We start from the raw sequence: 6846 nt of genomic DNA on the forward strand, positions 1-6846 counted from the left end.
AGGAACAATTTAAGTTGCATTTTAAGAAATACAATCAGGGAAAAAATCCAACATGGAACTTTCTTCCTCATCAGACTCTCTTCTTTCTCACAGCTTGAATGAACTATATTTGGGGGATTAGCCTTCAGAAGAATCAATTTCAGAGGTTCATTGGACTTTAAAAGAGGGAGGCAAGGAATACCAATTTTTTTTAAAGGAAAACTAAAGGATCCAGCATCCTGTACTTCTGTGGAAGGTCCATGTTGGACAAAGTGATTGGTGAGAGAAACCAAAGCCCGTATCTTGGCTAGATAAAGTATTCGATTTTTAGATGTGATTTTCATTTTTAATTGTACATAACCATCTGTACTTTCATTTATTTTACTTGGTATCACTTAACCTATGTTTTGTTGTTAATAAACTTATTTTGTTTTAATCTACACCCAATCTAATACTGTATTTGAATTGAAAAGATTAACTCCAATTTATATGGTAAACCGCTAGGCCTTCATTCTTTATAGGAGCAAACTAACCTTATTCCTCTGAATGGTCCAGGAAGAGGCCAGACATTGCAATGTGTGTGGTTTGGTGAAAATTCCACACTGGGAGTGTGTTGGAGTTACTTGGTTAGAAGGAACCAAGATTGGTGTACACCAGAATGTGGCTGGGTGTAATAGGAAGGCTGCTGTGTGACGGGGTGGAGCAACCCCGTCACCAGCTGCGGGCGGAAGGACCGTCCGGGGCTGCAGGAGCCGCCGGGGCTGCGGCAGCAGCCCTGGGGAACCCACCTCCGGACTGCCCCCGAGACGGGCAGGGGCCGGGGAAGACTGCGGCTGGCTGGCCCGAGGGCGGGGAAGACGGCGTGCAGCAGCGCTCGGAAATGATATCAGCTGACGTCACCAATGCGATGGGCAAAATGGCCGCCGGGAACCCGGAAATGGGGATAAACGGCCGAGGGGAGGATAAAAGGGGCCGGATGGGCCAGCGAGAGAGAGGAAGGAAGCAGGAGGAAAACGGAGGAGCAGGTACCGGGGCTGGGGAGGAACCAGCGGGCTGGGAGCCCGAGTCGCTTACGCCAGGGTGGAGCGGGGAGAGTTGAGCCCGCCGCTGGCGGGGTCTTGAGGCCCAGCGAGGGTCGCGAAGCCCGCGAGTTTAGGGACAAGCCCCCACCTGCTTCCACTGGGAGTCAAGCTCCTAGTGTTAGGGCCCTGGGCCGGGGTTCGGGAGCGAGGGAGGGCCTGGACCCCACCCCGCCGGCAGTGGCCGACGCATTAACCCCAAAGCCTTCCTTGTTTTGTTTTTGTTGACAATACGGTTGGGACCAGCGGGTGGACCGTGACATGCTGTAATCAGAGTGCTCAGCCAGTGCTGTTTAATACACAGACACTCAGTACTAGAGATGTTAGACAGCGAGTAATAGAATAGTCAACTAACTACATGAATTTTTAGTAGAGTCCACTATTCTATAGTCCTGGGGACAGGGCCGGCAGCCAGTGAACTCCAGCCCCACTCCCAGGGAGCCCACTGCCATCCAACGCTGCTGCCTCTGTATCTGCAGCAGTGGGGGTGCCAGTCGGGAGCTGGCCCACAAGGGGAGACCGTTTAAAAACCAGCTTCCCTCACGGACCAGCTGGCTGCTGCCCCATGTTGCTGCCTCTGATAGGTCACATCTACACAGCTATGCTAAAGTAAAACTAAGCTACGCAACTTCATCTGTGTCAATTGCGCAGCTTAAGTCGAAGTAGCTTAACTCAGCTTTTGGTGCTGTCTACACAATAGGGAGTCTTCCTTCAACTTTCCTTACTCTTTGTGAAATTAGGGTTACCATGAGTCAGAGTAAGAAGTCTTCCAGCTTGACATTTATTTTGAAATAAAGGCTTGTAGTGTAGACGTGCACTATGTTATTTCCTAATAATGTTGTATAAACGTAGCCATACAGAGGCAGCAGTGCAGGGTGGCAGCAGCTCCTGTCCATGGGGAGTCCAAGCTCCTTGTGGACAGACACTGCTGGGGCGGGGGTTTGGGGAGGCTGACATAAAGTAGCCTTTGTCTGCAGGAGCCTGGGCTGCCTGCAGACAGATGCTGCTGCTAGAAAGTCTGAGTTCCTTGCAGACAGAGGATCCCCCATGGACAGAGGCTGCTGCTACTGGGGAAGAGCCTCTGTCCATGGCAGGCTCAAGTTCACCACGAACAGAGGCTGCTCTCTGGAAGAGGGAGCAGCCTCTGCCCACTGGGATCTCAGACCCCACCCCCCACCGCGGACAGAGTGAGTGGGGGAATGAGGAGTGCATGTAGTCAACTACATTAATGGATAAACCTTAGCTTATCTGTTAATCTACTTGTAAACATCCCTATTCAGTACATTCTTGTCTGTTGGCTGTCAGTATCTAGGCTGCAATACATATCAGCAGAGCATCTAAGGCACTTGGGATTACAGGGCAGACAGTGACACAATCACTGGAGTGGTCTGGATTGCACCCCAGAATGTGACAGTCTCCTTATTTGGGGGTCAAATGTTTGTGTTAATTTTTAAAATAATTATAGTGGAAGGATTTACTGTAACGGAAGCAGTAAAATTACCTTGAATAAAAAAAAGTATTGAAGATCATGGGATGTTCTTATAAAACCCTTGGAACATAGAATTCCTAGTTTGAGAATCACAAGAAAATACATTTATTTTTTTAAATTAGAAAATTTGTACTATCTTTTCAGTTAGTTGAAATAAAGTTATCACAAATACTAATAGTTTATATATATTTGTGTACGTTTATAACATATTTTGACTTTATTCCTTGAAGGACCAAAATTTCTTACTTTGAAAAGAAATATGAATAACATGAAATGTTAAAGGACTATAGCAAGGCAGTTATTTTCCTTGGTAACAGGGATGTTTTAGAAGTCATGGATTTTTATTTGCCTTCCCTCAACTGTAAGTGAGCAGTATGAGAATGTATCTCTACCTGCATGCAAGTAATGGTTAGATTTTTCACTGAAATTAAATTTCTAATAGTTTTCATAGCATGTTTCTTTTAAAACACTTTTGTTGATTTGATAGTCTGTATACCAATTAACACAGACTAAGAAATTCAAACCACATGCTGGTAGGAACACATTAATGCTTCCTGTTTAGCTCTTGCCATTGGTAAGAGGAGGGGTAACTAATATAAGTTATGAATTTTTGTTGCGGTCATGGTAATCTACAAAAGGAAGCAAGGCAGTAAAATTGGGATCAGTCATTTAAATTTTAATTTCTCTTACTGCTGCAAAAACTGATTAATGAAAGTTTGCCCTATTAAGAACGAACAGATTTGGCCTATGTTTTCCTTGAAAAATTCATCATCTCTCCATGTATTTCATACGGTAGAGATTAGGGATGTGAATGGTTAACCAGTAAGCCTCCCCTTTAATGAGTGAGATTAATCATACTGAAGCAAAATGCAGGACAATGTAGCACTTTAAAGACTAACAAGATGGTTTATTAGATGATGAGCTTTCGTGGGCCAGACCCACTTCCTCAGATCAAATAGTGGAAGAAAGTAGTCACAACCATATATACCAAAGGATACAATTAAAAAAATGAACAAATATGAAAAGGACAAATCACATTGCAGAACAGAAGGGGGATGCGGGGGGGGGGGGGGAGAAAGGAAGGTAAGTGTCTGTGAATTGCTGATATTAAAGGTAGGGAGAGTGGGATGTTTGTGAGTTAATGGTATTACTGTAATACCATTAACTCACAAACATCCCACTCTCCCTACCTTTAATATCAGCAATTCACAGACACTTACCTTCCTTCCTCCCCCTCCCCCCGCATCCCCCTTCTGTTCTGCAATGTGATTTGTCCTTTTCATATTTGTTCATTTTTTTAATTGTATCCTTTGGTATATATGGTTGTGACTACTTTCTTCCACTATTTGATCTGAGGAAGTGGGTCTGGCCCACGAAAGCTCATCATCTAATAAACCATCTTGTTAGTCTTTAAAGTGCTACATTGTCCTGCATTTTGCTTCAACTACCCCAGACTAACACGGCTACATTTCTATCATTAATCATACTGACCTCCTAGTAAAATGCTTTGAGATTTCCTGCTGAAAAGTATTAGAAACAAGCTAGGTGGTTGTAGAATCAGTTTGACAGTGGGACATCAACCGTTGGTACTGTGGTGATGGAGGTTTGCAAGGCAATGTCTTTGGTTCACCCATGGGAAACAAAGACTGGAAATGGCCCTGAAATAATGAAGAGCTTTCAGCAAAAGGTCCTTTTAAACAGTGCTGGTTCCATCTGTCACAGTTTCAGCACCTTTAACAGCCCCTACCCCTCCCTCAAGAGACACACTGTTCAAAGAAAGTGCTAAATGGCCTTCATTGGGAGCTGTTTTGCTATGTTAATTGCTCAAATCAGAACTGACTTCTGTTATGGCAGGACTGTGTTTCTTCCCTATCTGATAAGAACAAAAAATCACTTGACAGATGAAATCACTTGAGATGTGTTTCTGTTCATCCTGCAGAGAGCTGAAAATTAAAGGTGACTGACAGCTGATGAACAAGTGGCAGGGGAGATGGAGAGGTGCAACATGTAGCCAGCTGGGCAGTTTTGGAAAAGCATGATGAGTGGCTGGTGGGAGCAGCTGAGTGCAGAGAGCAGCTGGGTGGTGGGAGCAGCAAACAGACAGCCAGTGAGCAGCCAGCAGGGTGGCTGCCAGAGAGAGGTGGCAAGCAAGCATGCCTGAGGAGCTAAGCAAATTAGGTGACTCTTCACCTTCCTCTCAGGGTGGGAGGTGAACTCTGCAAATGCACCTCGGAGCTCTGTGTCTGCACTGACCAAGGGCAGCAACTGAGGGTGGGCTGCAGAGAAGGGTTTGACACATGAAAGGGACATTTGAGTTGCTGGACTTCAGAGCCTGAGAGGAAAATGAGGCTGCCCAGCCTGTGGGGGATGGGTTTATGTTTATGAGCCCTCTTTGTGGTATTTTTCCAAATTCTATTCTTGCATCATACTGATCACTATAGGATCTGAGTGCCTTCCAGTCACACATTAAGCAACATGACCATCGTTTATTCAATTAAGTGTGCAGTGTCCATGAACCCTATTTCAAACTAAGCTATTCCGGAAGAAATACTCCGAAATAGCTTATTTCAAAATAGCACCTCTGCACTACAGGGAAGCCTCCAAATTAGTCCAAGGCAGGTTACCCTAATGAGGATGTGCAACCTCAATTTAGAGCCCCAGGAGGCACTGGGGAGTAATTACTCTGAATGGTCCTAGGGAGAAGCTATTTTGAAATAGCAGCAGTGAAGCGTCCTCATTATCGCTATTCTGAAATAGCTATTTCGGAAGCGGCATTATTCCTTGTAGAATGAGCTTTATGGAAGTTGAAATAATGGTCAGTTTATTCCAATTTTATTTTGAAATAACGGAATTGCTGTGTGGACGCTCACGTAGTTATTTAGAAATAATGTTTGTTATTTCGAAATAACTGTGCTGTGTAGATGCACCCTTCTCTGTCTCCAGGTGGGGACAAGCATTTGCAGAAGTCTTGTTTTGGTTGAGTTTGGGGGGCAGGATTAAATATTATTTATTACTGTATTACCCATCCCATTGTGATGGTAGACATACATGGGGCTTCCTCCCTCCCTGTTGTTCCCTGAGGCTTGGACCAGCTCAGGCTGTGTGGCCGCCTTCCTTTCCACTGTCCAGGGCCGGGGAGACTGGAACCACATGGCCTCATCCCTCCCTGCTGCCCTTGGGGCTGGGGAGACGTGGGCTGGCTCAGACTGTGGGGTCTCCTCCCTCCCCACTGTTCCTGGGAGCGGGTGGGGATGCTTGGGATCATGCGTCCTCTTCCCTCCCTGCTGCTCCGGGGATGCTGGGGGGCGGGGTGTGCGAACATGGCTTCCTTCCTCCCCACTGCTCCCTTTGGTTGGGAGGCTTGGGCCATGCATCCTCTTCCCTTCCCGCTGCTCCTGGAGGCAGGAGGAGGGTTGGGACCATGTATCCTCTTCCTTCCCCACTGCTTCGGGGATGCTGGGGCATGCACACTCGCTCAGCGCACTGCTTCTCCTCGTCCTTGTGGTGGGAGTCGGGGTGGGGTCTGCCTCCCCCTAGAAACTTCTCAAGTCTTCTCAAATGTTCTCTGACTGACAGCATGAAGGATGCCTCTCCTTTAGTGATCTCCAACCTTTTTAACCGCAAGATCACTTTTTTCACTTGAAGTGCAATGTAAGATCTACTCAAACCCAAATACCCTTTGCCCTGCTTCTTTCCTGCCCTTTCTCTAAGGCCCTATCCCTGCTCTACCCCTTCTCCGAAGTCTCGCCCTGCTCACTCCATCCCTCTTCCTCCCCCATCCTCACTCACTTTCAGTAGGCTGGGGTAGGGGATTTGGGTGCAGGCTCTGGTTTTGGGCCAAGTGGTGAGGAGTGTGGGAGGGTCTCTGGGCTTAGCTCAGGGCAGGGGATTCTGGTTCAAGTGGGGATTCAGGGTGTAAGCTCTGGGAAGGAGTTTGGGTGCAAGAGGACTCGTGTCTGAGGCAGGAGGTTGGATGCAGGATGAGGCTCAGGGCTGGGATGGGTTCACGATTCAGGTTCTGGCTGAGCACTGTTTTATTGAGCTGGCTTCTGGGTGGTAGAGTGGTAGGGTTAAGGCAGACTTACTCCTGAAAGCGTCTGGCATGTACAGCAATGGCTCCATGCCACCATGTGCTGGCCCTCATCTACAGGCATTGAGCCCACAGCTTCTACTGGCCACAGTTCCCCATTACTGATCAATGGGAGCTGCGGGAGTGGTGTCTACAGGTAAGGACTGCTGGTGGTGACCCCCTGCTCTGCCTTTCTCAGGGACTTGCCAGTCACATCCAGGAGCAGCAAT

General features: G+C 47.1%; 1 protein-coding gene across 9 annotated transcripts in view; it reads left to right on the forward strand.

Annotated features, from left to right (window-relative positions):
* The window catches only part of FAM135A (family with sequence similarity 135 member A), a 151283-nt gene extending 150862 nt beyond the window's left edge, over nt 1–421 (forward strand). For all 9 annotated transcript variants that reach the window (XM_025186756.2, XM_006127228.4, XM_025186759.2 and 6 more), the window contains one exon: nt 94–421. The gene's annotated coding sequence lies outside the window, so the exon portion shown is untranslated. The remainder of the gene's footprint in view (nt 1–93) is intronic.
* The last annotated feature ends 6425 nt before the right edge of the window (nt 422–6846 follow it).

The sequence above is a fragment of the Pelodiscus sinensis genome, chromosome 3 (genome assembly GCF_049634645.1).
Source record: "Pelodiscus sinensis isolate JC-2024 chromosome 3, ASM4963464v1, whole genome shotgun sequence".
Classification (NCBI taxonomy): domain Eukaryota; kingdom Metazoa; phylum Chordata; order Testudines; family Trionychidae; genus Pelodiscus; species Pelodiscus sinensis.